Here is a 15,358-nt window from a genome sequence, read left to right on the forward strand (position 1 = left end):
TTTCTAGTAATTATCGATTACCACTCTTCCATTGTTTTTTCTGCTCTCTAATTTAGGGACTTTTATCATATGTTAAATTCCAAGTGTTTATTCTTGTTCTCCGATATATATTCCTTTGTATTAGGATAATATTTTATGTATACCATATATTATCAAAAATCCTGCAACTAATATGCAGAGTTTAAAATATGTTTTCTCTAATCTCCTCAATTATCTGTTTCCCCAGAGGTCAGTATTTTTATTTGATTTTGATCTTTGTATTCCATGCTACTGATTCTCTAAATAGACCAGCTTATTGACTCTCTGTTTACACTAAGATGGTAGGCTTGAGTAGCTTCCATGTACTTCCTTCCTTGCCATGTGTTGTGCAAGTACATCTTTTTTTCTATACAATCCTAGAGGAATTAGTGAAGACCCCCTATGGGAGAAACTGATGAAATTTCTTGGAGTATGATTAAGATTTAATCAGAAAAAGATGTTAGAAGACTACTAGCTAGAAAGGCATGTGAGTAAGAAACAGAATGATGCTGTGTAGAGAAAACTAGACAGTACATTCATGTTTATTGGATAGACAAAGAGGTGACGTAGGCTTTGAGGTTGGCATTATGGGCAAGGCCAAGTCAAGGGGACCGTCAACTTGTCTGAGCAGATTGGAAAAAGAGTCCAGTTAGACTCTATAATCTTCCAGATTAAGATGGACTTGAATTGAGAATTAGTAAGGAAAAATTAATGAACTAGGCAATTGGTAGTACATGATGAAAAAAAAAAAGAAAAAAATACACACAACATAGAGAAGAAAATAATTTGACTAACAGGAGAGAAAAGTGGATCAGTAATGACTTCAGGTATGTAGCTTAGGTACTTGAATAGATGGTTTTGGTATTGACGATTGTAGTCCATTCACAAAAAGAACTGATTGAGGATAAAAGATCATCGATTCTGATTGGAACATGTTGCATATGAGGGGACACTGAGGCATTCAGGTGAGATATAGAATAGTGAATTTTAGAAATCTGAAGTTTACTAAAATAGCTAAGGTTTAAACAATAGAGCAGAGAGTCAATTCCACATAGATAGTAATCAAAAGCATGATAATATCTGAGAAAATATAGTAGGAACCAAAAAAAAATTGAAATAATTTGAAGGAGAAATCCTAAAAAAATCCAAATATTAAAAAGGTAGTTAAAGAAAGGCATGAGAAAACTAAAATATGATTATCAGAAAGTTAGGAGTCATAAAATAGGGCATGAGTATATGGGAACTGAGGGAGAAAACAGTTTTAGATGGAAGGTGTGGTGAACATTTTCTTTTTTTTTTCTTTTTAAATTTAATTTATTTTTTTAAAATACAGCAGGTTCTTAATTAGTTACCTATTTTATACATATTAGTGTATATATGTCAATGTCATCTCCCAATTCATCACGCCACCACCTCCTACCCCCACTTACCCTCCTTGGTGTCCATACATTTGTTCTCCACATCTGTGTCTTTATTTCTGCCTTGCAAACCATTTCACATTTTTCTAGATTCCACATATATGTGTTAATACACAATATTTGTTCTTCTCTTTCTGACTTACTTCCCTCTGTATGACAGTCTCTAGGTCCATCCATTTTTCTACAAACGACCCAATTTCATTCATTTTATGGCTGAGTAATATTCCATTGTATATATGTACCACAACTTCTTTATCCATTCATCTGTCAATGGGCAATCAGGTTGCTTCCATGACCTGGCTATTGTAAATAGTGCTGCAATGAACATTGGGAAGCATATGTCTTTTTGAATTATGGTTTTCTCTGGGTATATGCCCACTAGTGACCCAGCAATGACTGGGTCATATGGTAGTTCTATTTAGTTTTTTAAGGAACTTCCATACTGTTCTCCATAGTGGCTGTACCAATTTACATTCCCACCAACAGTGCAAGAGGGTTCCCTTTTCTCCACACCCTCTCCAGCATTTGTTGCTTGTAGATTTTCTGATTATGGCCATTCTGACCAGTGTGAGGTGATACCTCAGTGTAGTTTTGATTTGCATTTCTCTAATAATTAGCAGCTTTTCATGTGCCACGTGGCCATCTGTATGTCTTCCTTGGAGAAATGTCTATTTAGGTCTTCTGCCCATTTTATGATTGGGTTGTTTGTTTTTTTAACATTGACCTGAATGAGCTGTTTATATATTTTGCAGATTAATCCTTTCTCTGTTGATTTGTTTGCAAATATTTTCTCCCATTCTGAGGGTAGTATTTTCATCTTGTTTATGGTTTCCTTTGCTGTGCAAAAGCTTTTAAGTTTCATTAGGTCCCATTTGTTTATTTTTGTTTTTCTTTCCATTACTCTAGGAGATGGGTCAAAAAAGATCTTGCTGTCATTCATGTCAGTGTTCTTGCTATGTTTTCCTCTAAGAGTTTTATAGTGTCAGCTCTTACATTTAGGCCTTTAATCCATTTTGAGTTTACTTTTGTGTATGGTGTTAGGGAGTGTGCTAATTTCATTCTTCTACATGTAGCTGTCCAGTTTTCCCAGCACCACTTACTGAAGAGACTGTCTTTTCTCCACTGTATATCTTTGCCTCCTTTGTCATAGAATAGTTGACCATAGGTGTGTGGGTTTATCTCTGGGCTTTCTATCCTGTTCCATTGATCTATAATTCTGTTTTTATGCCAGTACCATATTGTTTTAATTACTGTAGCTTTGTAGTATAAAGTCAGGGAGCCTGATTCCTCCAGCTCAATTTTTTTCCCTCATGATTGCTTTGGCTATTAGGGGTCTTTTGTGTCTTCAGACAAATGCTAAGACTTTTTGTTCTACTACTGTAAAAAGATGCCATTGGTAAATTGATAGGAATTGCATTGAATCTGTAGATTGCTTTGGGTAGTATAGTCATTTTCACAATATTGATTCTTCCAGTCCAAGAACATGGTATATCTCTCCATCTGTTTGTCACCATTGATTTCTTTCATGAGTGTCTTATAGTTTTCTGAGTACAGGTCTTTTACCTTCTTAGGTAGGTTTATTCCTTGGTATTTTAGTCTTTTTTTTGCAGTGGGAATTGAGATTGTTTCCTTAATACCTCTTTCTGATTTTTTTTCTTAGTGTATAGGAATGCAAGAGATTTCTGTGCATTAATTTTGTATCCTGCAACTTTACTACATTGAGCAACTTTACCAAGGATTAGCTCTAGTAGTTTTCTGGTGACTTCTTTAGGATTATTTATATATAGTATCATGTCACTGGCAAACAGTGACAGTTTTACTTCTTCTTTTCCAATTTGCATTCCTTTTATTTCTTTTTCATCTCTGATTGTCATGGCTAGGACTTCCAAAACTATGTTGAATAACAGTGGTGAAAGTGGACATCCTTGTCTTGTTCCTGATCTTAGAGGAAATGTTTTCAGTTTTTCACCATTGAGAATGATGTTTGCTGTGGCTTTGTCATATATGGCCTTTATTATGTTGAGGTAAGTTCCCTCTATGCCCACTTTCTGGAGAGCTTTTATCATAAGTGGGTACTGAATTTTGTCGAAAGCTTTTTCTGCATCTATTGAGATGATTATATGGTTTTTTATTCTTCAGTTTGTGAATATGGTGTATCACATTGATTGATTTGCATATATTGAAGAATCCATGCATCCCTGGGATAAATCTCACTTGCTCATGGTATATGATCATTTTAATGTGCTGTTGGATTCTGTTTGCTAGTATTTTGTTGAGGATTTTTGTGTCTATGTTCATCAGTGATACTGGCCTGTAATTTTCTTTTTTTGTAGTATCTCTGTCTGATTTTAGTATCAGGGTGATGGTTGTCTTGTAGAATGAGTTTGGGAGTGTTCCTTCCTCTGCAATTTTTGGAAGAGTTTAAGAAGGAAAGGGTTAGCTCTTCTCTAAGTGTTTGATAGAATTCACCTGTGAAGCCATGTGGTCCTAGACTTTTTGTTTGTTGGAAAATTTTTAATCACAGTTTCAATTTCATTACTTGTGATTGGTTTGTTCATATTTTCTATTTCTTCATGGCTCAGTCTTGGAAGGTTATACCTTTCTAAGAATTTGCCCAGTTTTTCTAGGTTGTCCATTTTCTTGGCATAGAGTTGCTTGTAGCAGTCTCTTATGATGCTTTGTACTTCTGTGGTGTCCATTGCAACTTCTTTGTCATTTCTAATTTTATTGAGTCCTTTCCCTCTTTTTCTTCATGAGTCTGGCTAAAGGTTTATCAGTCTTGTTTATCTTCTCAAAAAAGCAACTTTTAGTTTTATCGATCTTTGCTATTGTTTTCTTTGTTTCTATTTCATTTACTTCTGCTGTGATCTTTATGATTTCTTTCCTTCTACTAACTTTGGGTTTTGTTTGTTCTCTCTCTAGTTTCTTTAGGTGTAAGGTTAGATTATTTCAGATTTTTATTGTTTCTTGAGGTACGATTGTATTGCTATAAACTTCCCTCTTAGAACTGCTTCTGCTGCATCCCATAGGTTTTGGATCATTGTGTTTTCATTGTCATTTGTCTCTAGGTATGCTTTGATTGCCTCTCTGATTTATTCAGTGATCTCTTGGTTGTTTAGTAAAGTACTGTTTAGCCTCCATGTGTTTATAATTTTTATATTTTTTCCCTGTAATTTATTTCTAATCTCATAATGTTGTGGTCAGAAAAGATGCTTGATATGATTTCAATTTTCTTAAATTTACCAAAGCTTGATTTGTGACCCAACATGTGATCTATCCTGGAGAATGTTCTATGTGCACTTGAAAAGAAAGTGTAATCTGCTGTTTTTGGATGGAATGTCCTATAAATATCAATTAAATCTATCTGGTCTATTGCATCATTTAAAGCTTGTGTTTCCTTACAAATTTTCTGTCTGGATGATCTGTCCATTGGTGTGATGTGTTAAAATCCCTTATTATTGTGTTGCTGTCAATTTCCTCTTTTATAGCTGTTAGGAGTTGCCTTATGTATTGAGGTGCTACTATGTTGGGTGCATATATATTTATAATTGTTATATCTTCTTGGATTGATCCCATGTTATGTAGTGTCCTTCCATGTCTCTTGTAACATACTTTATTTTAAAGTTGATTTTATCTGACATGAGTATTTCTACTCCAGCTTTCTTTTGATTTCCATTTGCATGAAATATCATTTTCCATGCCCTCACTTTCAGTCTGTATGTGTCCCTAGGTCTGAAGTGGGACTCTTGTAGACGGAAAATATATGGGTCTTGTTTTTGTATCCATTCAACTAGGCTGTGTCTTTTGGTTGGAACATTTAATCCATTCACATTTAAGGTAATTATCTATATGTATATTCCTATTACCATTTTCTTAATTGTTTTGGGTTTGTTTTTGTAGTTCCTTTTCTTCTCTTGTATTTCCCACTTGGTGAAGTTCCTTTAGCATTTGTTGTAGAGCTCATTTGGTGGTGCTGAATTCTCTTAGCTTTTGCTTGTCTGTGAAGGTTTTGATTTGTCCATCAAATCTGAATGAGATCCTTGCCGGGTAGAGTAATCTTGGTTGTAAGTTCTTCCCTTCCCTCACTTTAAATATATCGTGCCACTCCCTTCTGGCTTGTAGAGTTTCTGCTGAGAAATCAGCTGTTAATCTTATAGGAGTTCCCTTGTATGTTATTAGTCAGTTTTTCCTTGTTGCTTTTAATAATTTTTCTTTGTCTTTAATTTTCAATTTGATTACTATGTGTCTCAGTTCTCCTTGCATTTATTTTGCCTGGGACTCTCTGAGTTTCCTGGACTTGGGTGGCTATTTCCTTTCCCATGTTATTTCCTTTCCCAAGTTTTTGACTATAATCTCTTCAAATATTTTCTCAGGTTCTTTCTCTCTTCTTCTTCTGGGACCTCTATAATGTAAATGTTGGTGCATTTAATGTTGTCTCAGAGGTCTCTTAGGTTGTCTTCATTTCTTTTCATTCTTTTTTCTTTATTCTATGCCATGGCAGTGAATTCCACCATGCTGTCTTCCAGGTCACTTACCCGTTCTTCTGCCTAAGTTACTCTGCTATTGATTCCTTCTCATGTATTTTTCATTTCAGTTATTGTATTGTTTATCTCTGTTTGTTCTTCAATTCTTCTAGGTCTTTGTTATACATTTCTTGCATCTTCTCAATCTTTGCCTCCATTCTTTTTCTGAGGTGCTGGATCATCTTCACTATCATTATTTTGAATTCTTTTTCTGGAAGGTTCCCTATCTCCACTTCATTTAGTTTTTTTTTTTTTCCTGGGGTTTTATCTTGTTCCTTCATCTGATACATAGTCCTCTGCCTTTTCATTTTGTCTATCTTTCTTTGAATGTGGTTATTGTTCCACAGACTGCATGATTCTAGTTCCTCCTGCTTCTGCTCTCTGCCCTCTGGTGGATGAGGCTATTTAAGGGGCTTGTGCAAGCTTCCTGATGGGAGGGACTGGTGGTGGATAGAGCTGGGTGTTGTGCTGCTGGGCATAGCTCAGTAAAACTTTAATCCACTTGTCTGCTGATGGGTGGGGCTGAGTTCCCTCCCTTTTGGTTGTTTGGCCTGAGGCAACCCAGTACTGGAGGCTACAGGCTCTTTGGTGGGGCTAATGGCAGACTCCAGGAGGGTTCATGCTAAGGAGTACTTCCCAGAACTTCTGCTGCCAGTGTCCTTGTCCTTGCAGTGAGTCACATCTGCCCCCCACCTCTGCAGGAGACCCTTCAACACGAGCAGGTAGGTTTGGTTCAGCCTCCTATGGGGTCACTGCTCCTTCCCCCTGGGTCCTGATGCACACAGTACTTTGTGTGTGCCCTCCAAGAGTGGAGTGTCTGTTTCCCCCAGTCTTATTGAAGTTCTGCAATCAAATCCCGCTAGGCTTCAAAGTCTTATTCTCTGGGAATTCCCCCTCCTGTTGCTGGACCCCCAGGATGGGATGCCTGTCATGGGGCTCAGAATCTTTACTCCAGTGGGTGGACTTCTGTAGTATAATTGTTCTCCAGTTTGTGAGTCACCCACCCAGTGATTGTGATTTTGTTTTTATGTGATTGTGCCCCTCTTAATGTGTCATTGTGGCTTCTCCTCTGTCTTTGGATGTGGGGTATCTTTTTTGGTGAGCTCCAGTGTCTTCTTGTCAATGACTGTTCAGCAGTTAGTTGTGATTCTGGTGCTCTCGCAGGAAGGAGTGAGCACACGTTCTTCTACTCCACCATCTTGAACCAATCTCCGGTGAACACTTGCTGACAGAAGGGTTTTATACCAGTGGTCTCTTCTGCTTGGAATGTGTGTTTCCATCCTCCACTCAGGCCATCCCCTGATTATCCTTCAAGTTGATGCTTAAGCATAATCCCAGAGAGACCTTCCAAGACTGCTCTGTCTAAAGTAAGTCCCCACTATTACCCTTTTTATAATAACTGGTTCTTTTATGTAAGTAAGTTTTCCTATCACAATGATCCCCCTATACATATATTTCCTTATTTATTTGTTCATTATTGTCTATTTGTTTACCATTATTCTCTCTAAAGAGTCATGGAGAAAGAAGTGTTCTTTATTCTATTAATCACTATATAACATAAATTTAGCTCAGTTCTTGACACATAGTAGTATTTTCTCAGTAAATATTTATTGAATTAAAGAATAGAATTATAGTAGAGAGGGAGAGGAAGATAGGAAAGAAAAAATTTCCACTGGATTTGAAAAATGGGAGATTATTAGATACCTAATTAAGAGAATTGCAGGTGGACTAATAGTAATAATAATTGGAAGAAATTCAGTGTTTACTGTGTTTCAGGTACTGTGTTAATTACTTTTCATGTATCCTCTCATTTAATCATCAAGATAACACTATAAGGTTGTTATTATTTACACCTCAATTCTAAACGTTAGACAACAAAGGGCAGGTGAGTTTAAATTTCCTTGTTTAATGTGTTGAAGCTAGGAATCAAATCCATGTCATCCCTGTAGATACCATGTTTTTAATATGCCCTGATTTTAGTGGGTTGGGAATTAAATGAGAAATAGTGAAGAGACTAAAACTATTCTCTGCTTTTGAGAATCTTAAAGAAAGAATAATACAAGCTCAATTGAGGATATTTGGGGAGGGTACATTACAGAATCTGAACAGATTTATATGCTAAGATGAAGAGGTACTTAAATTTTTGTCCATAGATGTTGAAACAAGAAAGGTTTACAAGATTATGTAAAGTTCTGGAGGGTTTACTTGGTCATGAAATGATAAGACAGCACTACGTACTCTTAGACTGAAAAAAAGGAAACATATTGGGAGTGGGCATAATAAATTTATAGTTGAAAAGGGACACAACGTTAAAAGATTTTATACATAAAGACGTCAGGGAATTTGTAGGGGGGCATGTAGAAGAAAAGGCCATATGAGAGATGAGAATGCCATGGAGGAATAAAAAAATCTGGTCTTCACTAAAATGTTGGTCATAAATAAGGTATTGGGACTGAAGATGTGAGAAAGCAGCAGGTTGACCATCTCCCAAATTTCATAGTGTTGGGAGTGGAGCTCAATCAAATTGCACCTGAGACAAATAAAATTACCTTCAGAAGAGTTAATAGTTGTTTTTATGAGCTTTCTATGACATATTACTTAGATGTTACATTGCACAGTAAAAGACCTTGTGATTGATAACCATTAAGATACTAGAATTGTTTGAGATTCAGAATGCTGTAAAGTATGATGTTATCATTCCCAGTTTGTGGGCTATACAAAAACAAAAACAGAAAAAAATAAAAGAACTCTAGCATATGTTCAGTTAATTAATATTACAATTCTAATACAATGACATTTACACAGCACTTTATATTCAAAATTGCTGCAAAACTAAGTTTGAAGAGTTTTAGTGGTGAAATATAAGCAAACAGTAAATCAACACTTTTTTTTCATTACTTTTTGCACACAGTGTGTATTCTCAGCTTAGTATGTTACTATTGTAAATTATATATATATATATATATATATATATATATATATATATGTGTGTGTGTGTGTGAAATATAGAGCATGACCCTTGCCTTCAACAGGCTAATGATGCACATCTGTAGTAATAGAAAACATATGAAATAATTTGGGAATATTCATAAGATAAACTGTGAAATTGAATTACATATACAATAGAAGAAAAAGAAAGGAAAGGTCAGTGTCAGCTAGAGAAATCAAAAGAAGGCTACAATGAAGTAGACTGGATTTATTCTGGATCTTGGGAAATAAGTAATATTTAGATAAACAGAAGGTGAGTGAAAATCACAATAGGATAATACCCGGAGCCAAGGGTTGAAGGTGACAAAGGGCAATGGTCCTAAAGGACGTAAATGCTTCTGCAGGTAGCTGAAGTCATCAGACCACAACAAAAACAACTGTACAAAAATCTCAACAAGAAAGAACCAGACGCAGTGTAGTAGATATTCTGACTGCTTGCAAAGTGAAGAGCAGCAGATCCACCAGCTGGGACTGCGGAAACCAGAGATGGGGTGGATCTTTTTAAAAATAGGCATCAAGCTACCCATTAAATTGAAAAACAGAGCCCAGGATGGTGACAGGTTTTGAAAAGAATGGGCAGAAACATAAGCCACAATATTGTTTTTCAGAGCCACACTTGTACAATGGAAAATATCTTAAAATATGAAAGATGAGAGTGTGGAACAAAAAACTCAAAGACCTTTATTTTCCAATTTGAGTTTTCTCTATGTTTTTGTACTTCAAGTCTTAAATGGAAAATAATTTATTATTTCAAATATTATCCTCTGGTTTTTGATTGTATATTTAATTTCTCTAATGAGTTAAAATGAAAAAAAAGCCCACTTTGGATAATAAACAAATCAGTAATAAACAGTATTCATGAGAAAATAGTGCTAGTTAAGGTGACTGACATTTTAAAAATGTACATCTACTCTGCTTATTTAAAAAATTATTGCAGTAATTGCTATTTTGTACCACTTGCTACTTTTCTTATGGTTTAGATACGACTTTCTTTCTCTGAAATCCTTTACTAATTTTGAATTATCCTTTTCACATGTGGTTGGATTTTAAAATAGGTTATGACTGATTTTGTTGGTACCTTAGTTAGATATATTATATTATATGTATGCCTACTTCATGTTATTGATAAGTCACCATGAAGTCTATTGAGAATTTCAAATTTTCAATGTATTCTGGCACAATAGATAAGAATGAATGATTGAAAAATACATAGATGGATGAAAAATTACAGCACATAAATGTTTTTATGAGGTTAATAATCTAATGCTAGTGGAATGTAAAAAAAAAAACTAAATTTTTGACAATCATTTTTCTTCTCTCCAAATGGGAGAAAAAGTTATTATAAAAATATATAAGAGGGCTTCCCTGGTGGCGCAGTGGTTGAGAGTCCGCCTGCCGATGCAGGGGACACGGGTTCGTGCCCCAGTCCAGGAAGATCCCACATGCCGCGGAGCGGCTGGGCCCGTGAGCCATGGCTGCTGAGCCTGCGCGTCCGGAGCCTGTGCTCAGCGGGAGGGGCCGCAGCAGTGAGAGGCCCGCGTACTTCAAAAAAAAAAAAAAAAAAAAGAAATATATATATATATATATATATGAACATAAATTTATTATTTGTTATAGTGGTCTTAATGAGCCTTAATTTAAATGAATGTTAGTCTGGAGCAATGTGTAATTAAAACCTTCCTTTATGCCAGAGTGATAAGAGGTTTTATTTTTATTTGGTCCTTCCTCACTCCCCAGAATAACATGAGTAAAATTACAATGTAACAATTAAATATTTCATAGTATATAGAGTCAGTAAATAGTATAGATTTAGTAAATTTCCCTTTAGTTGAATTATTGTAATGTTTGAAAGAATTATAGCTATTATTCAAAAGTGTTTTCTTCCAAAATCATTATAGAAAGCCAACATAACTTTTCTACTAGAACCTTACTAATATCAGAAGAAAACTATACAACTTGTATCATAATTATAGATAAAATATAAACCTAAACAAAATATTAATAAATGGAATCTAGAGGTATTAGAAGAGAATACTGTATAGTTCCTGAACTGACTTTATTCTAATAATGCAAGGATAGTATAATATTTGGAAATTAACTAATTAATTTACCACATTAATAGAATAGAAAAATCATATATGCATAAAATATTTCATAAAACTCAAAAAAAATTTATACTAGAAATGCTTATTCAGTATGTAATATTTAGGAACTTTTTACTCTGATAGAGTACCTTAAATAATTATACAGCAAATATGATATTTTGTGATGAAATACTGGAAACTTTCTCTTTGAGATTGGCAAGAAGACAAGGGTGCCCTCAATTACCACTTCTACTTAGCATATATTTGCGGTAATACAGCAAAAAAAAGCAAAAGTGATGATGAAATGTAATTGCTTCTATTCTCAGATGACATGAGAAAATCCCAGAAAATCCAAAATAATCTATAGGCTAATTATCAGAGTTTAAAAGCAACTTTATAAAATCGATAAAGTCTATATAAATATCCAATCATATTTTATATACTGTAAATAGACAAAAATTTAAAATTTAAAAGATAACATCCTCAATAACAGCAAGATTTTCAGTTAACTATGACAATCTAATGAACAACACTCAAAAATTCTACATGTCAGGAAACATACATAATATTACTGAAAAACGTCAAAGAAGAGCTCAATAAATGGAAAGATTTATTACATTTATTGATTGGAAGATTTAATTTTCAAAAGATGCCAGTACTGTCTATATACATCTATTTAACCCGATGCAATTCTTGTTAAAAGATAAGTTTTTTTTTTTCTTTCTTTTTTTTCCCAGGGGAATTGATAGGCTGGTTCTCAGTTTTAAAGAAAATCAGAGGGGCAAGTGTAGCCAAGATAATTTTAAGAAAGAACAACAAAATGTAGGCCTAAACTATCAAGACATTATCAAGTGACAGTATTTAAGACCATGTGATATTTGTGCATGGAAAGACAATTTGAGAAACACTCACGCTTATATAATAACTTGATTTATGACCCTTTAGTGCAGAAAGAAAGTGATGGACTTTTCAAAATTGTGTTGGGTCAACTGAATAACCATAGTGGGAAAAAATGTCCTTTTTGTCTGTCCATCATACACAAAAATTAATTCCACATAGATTGTATATCCACATATCAAAGGTAAAATAGTAAACCCTAGATGTAAGTGTGAGAAGTATTCATGACATTGGAATAGGTAAAGATTGTTTTAAACAAGACACATTAGGAATTAAACATGGGAAATACTGATAAACTTGACTTCATTAAAAATTAGGGATATCTATTTATTAAGAGGCATCAAAATGAGAGTGAAAATTCAAGCAAGAATGGGAAAAGATTTTTTGTAATATATTAATCTGACAAAGTATTCCCATATGAAATATCCAAAGAAATTTTAAAATTCAGAATGATAAAAGAGAGACACCCAAAAGAAAAAGAGCAAAATCGTTGAACAGGCACTTTTTAAAAGCAGTAATCCTTATTATCAATAAACTTATAACAAGGTGCTCAACTTCATTAGTAACCATGGAAATAAAAATTTAAATCACAGGGCTTCCCTGGTGGCACAGTGGTTGAGAGTCCGCCTGCCAATGCAGGGGACATGGGTTCGTGCCCCGGTCCAGGAAGATCCCACATGCTGCGGAGCGGCTGGGCCCGTGAGCCATGGCCGCTGAGCCTGCGCGTCTGGAGCCTGTGCTCCGCAACGAAAGAGGCCACAACAGTGAGAGGCCCACGTACCGCAAAAAAAAAAAAAAAAAAAAAAAAAAAAAATTAAAATCGCAATTAGAATTCACTGTCCCCATTAGAATGCCTATTATAAAAACTGGAAAAAAAATCAAATGTTGGCGAAGACATAAACAATTGTAACTTGCATATTGGTATTGTGGTGTATTAATGGGCATGTAATTTACTCCAATTACTTTGGGAAACTGAGTTTACAAAGATGAACACACATTAGTCTCTGAAGATTTTATGTGTGTGTTCATATATGTGCAAGACATAAATGTACATATAAGTGTGCCCAAACAGGATATATTTAGCAGCACTATTCTTGGCCAAATAACTGGAAACAATCCAACACTCATCAACTATAAAATAATAAATACATATTGATGTAATCATACAATAAAAGAATAAACAATAATAAGAAAGAACAAAGTGTTTCTAGATATAACATGAATAAATCTTGCAAGCAAAATACTGAGTAAAAAATCCATATATGGAAAAAAACCCACACATATAATGTTTAACTTCAAACCACACAAAACTAATTTATTAGACAAAACTAACAGATACCAAGATAAAGGTGATTAACTTTACAAGGTGGTATCACTGGAAATTCTGGTAATATTTTAATTCTTAATACTGGTACTGGTTATTTAGTAAAAATTCATCAAATTATAAAAGTCAGAGTCTCTGTATTCTTCTTTATATATGATTATATAAAAAATATATAATCTATATATTAGTTTCCTAGGGTTGCTGTAACAAGTTACCATAAATTGGGAAGCTTAACGCAACAGAAATTTATTCTTTCACAATTGAGAAACTAGAATTCCAAAATCATGGTGTTGGTAGGATTGGTTCCATTTGAAGACTCGAAGAAGAGTCTGTTCCATACCTCTCTCCTGGCTTCTAGTGGCTACTATTAACATTTAGCATTCCTTGTAGATATATCACTCCAATCTTTGGCTCTTTCTTCATATAGCCTTCTTTATGTCTCTGTGTGTCCTTTTCTGATTTTTTTAAGTACACTTATTGAATCAGAGGCCGCCGTAACTCCAGTATGAAATCATCTTGATCCTTACATTAATTATATCAGCAAAGACCCTATTTCCAAATAAGGTCACATTCTGATGTTCTGAGTATATATACATTTTGGGGGGAAACTATTCAATCCATTACAGTTATACTTCAGTAAAGTATTTACAGAAGATATATATACATACTGCCAAAATAATATTAGATTAATCAAGTGCTTAATGGTTACTCATGGGGATACATTAGTTTTAGCTAAGTTGATTTCATGAGACATCAGAATTTTAGCCTGGGTCCCTTTTTATTAATAAAATTATATAAACAAGCATATGTATATATATTCTTTTTTTTTTTTTTTAATCTTTTATTTTTTTATTTATTTATTTTTTTAACATCTTTATTGGGGTATAATTGCTTTACAATGGTGTGTTAGTTTCTGATTTATAACAAAGTGAATCAGCCATACATATACATGTGCTCCCATGTGTCTTCCCTCTTGCATCTCCCTCCCTCCCACTCTCCCCCCACCACCCCTCCAGGCTGTCCCAAAGCCCCGAGCTAATATCCCTGTGCCTTGCGGCTGCTTCCCCCTAGCTATCTACCTTACTACGTTTGTTAGTGTGTATATGTCCATGACTCTCTCTCGCCCTGTCAAAACTCACCCTTCCCCCTCCCCATATCCTCAAGTCCGTTCTCCAGTAGGTCTGCGCCTCTATTCCTGTCTTATCCCTAGGTTCTTCATGACATTTTTTCCCCTTAAATTCCATATATATGTGTTAGCATACGGTATTTGTCTTTGTCTTTCTGACTTACTTCACTCTGTATGACAGACTCTAGGTCTATCCATCTCATTACAAATAATTCAATTTCATTTCTTTTTAAGGCTGAGTAATATTCCATTGTGTATATGTGCCACATCTTCTTTATCCATTCGTCCGATGATGGGCGCTTAGGTTCTTTCCATCTCCGGGCTATTGTAAATAGAGCTGCAATGAACATTTTGGTACATGACTCTTTTTGAATTTTGGTTTTCTCAGGGTATATGCCCAGTAGTGGGATTGCTGGGTCGTATGGTAATTCTATTTGTAGTTTTTTAAGGAACCTCCATACTGTTCTCCATAGTGGCTGAACCAATTCACATTCCCACCAGCAGTGCAAGAGTGTCCCCTTTTCTCCACACCCTCTCCAGCATTTATTGTTTCTAGATTTTTTGATGATGGCCATTCTGACTGGTGTGAGATGATATCTCATTGTAGTTTTGATTTGCATTTCTCTAATGATTAATGATGTTGAGCATTCTTTCATGTGTTTGTTGGCATTCTGTATATCTTCTTTGGAGAAATGTCTGTTTAGGTCTTCTGCCCATTTTTGGATGGGGTTGTTTGTTTTTTTGTTATTGAGCTGCATGAGCTGCTTGTAAATTTTGGAGATTAATCCTTTGTCAGTTGCTTCATTTGCAAATGTTTTCTCCCATTCTGAGGGTTGTCTTTTGGTCTTGATTATGGTTTCCTTTGCTGTGCAAAAGCTTTGAAGTTTCATTAGGTCCCATTTGTTTATTTGTATATATATTCTTATAACAAAAATGTTTCTATCGTATTGAAAATATATAAATGTTTTCCATTTTTTGTG

The sequence above is a fragment of the Phocoena phocoena genome, chromosome 4 (assembly GCF_963924675.1).
Source record: "Phocoena phocoena chromosome 4, mPhoPho1.1, whole genome shotgun sequence".
Lineage (NCBI taxonomy): Eukaryota > Metazoa > Chordata > Mammalia > Artiodactyla > Phocoenidae > Phocoena > Phocoena phocoena.